Below are 862 nucleotides of genomic sequence, written 5' to 3'. Positions count from 1 at the left end.
CTCTCTCTCTCTCTCTCTCTCTCTCTCTCTCTCTCTCTCTCTCTCTCATTTCCTCTTTCTCTTGGTTTTTCCCTTTGGTTCTTCTTTACAACATTACTAATGTGGAAATATGTTTAATATGAATGTATATGTATAGCTTATATCAGATTGCACATTGTCTTGGGGAGGGGGAGGAAAGGGAAGGAGAGAAAATTTAGAATTCAAAATCTTACAGAAGTGAATGTTGAAAACAAAAAATAAATACATTTAATAAAATTAAAAAAAATGTTTGGGATAGAGATGACCAGAGGTCAAGAAGGATGAGGATTGTAAAAAGGGTGATTAGATTTGGCAAATAAGAGACTGTTAGTAACTTTGAGAAAAACTAGTTTTGTTTGAAGGATAAGGTCACAAGCCAGATTATAGAGAGCTAAGGAGCAAATGAGAATGAAGGAAATGGAAGCATCTATTGAAGATACTCCTCAAGGAGGAAACATGAGATGATAACTAGAAGGGAATGGATGGATCAAGTAAAGAAGGATCATTCTTCTTTATCTAGAAAATGTGGAATAATCATATCTGTAGCATCTACTTCAGAGGATAAGGGTGAGACTCAACAAAATGACCCAGGGAAAGTGTTTGGGGAACTTTAAAGTATTACATAAAAATTACAACCAAGAGTGCTGATTCCCAGCCTGGGAGTTAGCCCAGCCTCAGCAGGATTGAGTTTGATTGTCTCCCATCAGAGGCAGTGTGGTGGAGCTGACAGAGAGTTGGCTTCAAAGCTAGGATGGCTTGGGTTCAAGTTCCAGATCTGACACATATGAGCTGTGTGACCCAGAGCAAGCTTGTTGTTACTCAGTCCTTTCCAGTCATGTCCAAC

This window comes from Petaurus breviceps, unplaced genomic scaffold, assembly GCF_028583685.1.
Source record: "Petaurus breviceps papuanus isolate PSGF00001 unplaced genomic scaffold, PetGlider_PUasm1.0 186, whole genome shotgun sequence".
Lineage (NCBI taxonomy): Eukaryota > Metazoa > Chordata > Mammalia > Diprotodontia > Petauridae > Petaurus > Petaurus breviceps.
The sequence above is the reverse complement of the archived record's forward strand: the minus strand, read 5'-3'. Positions refer to the sequence as shown.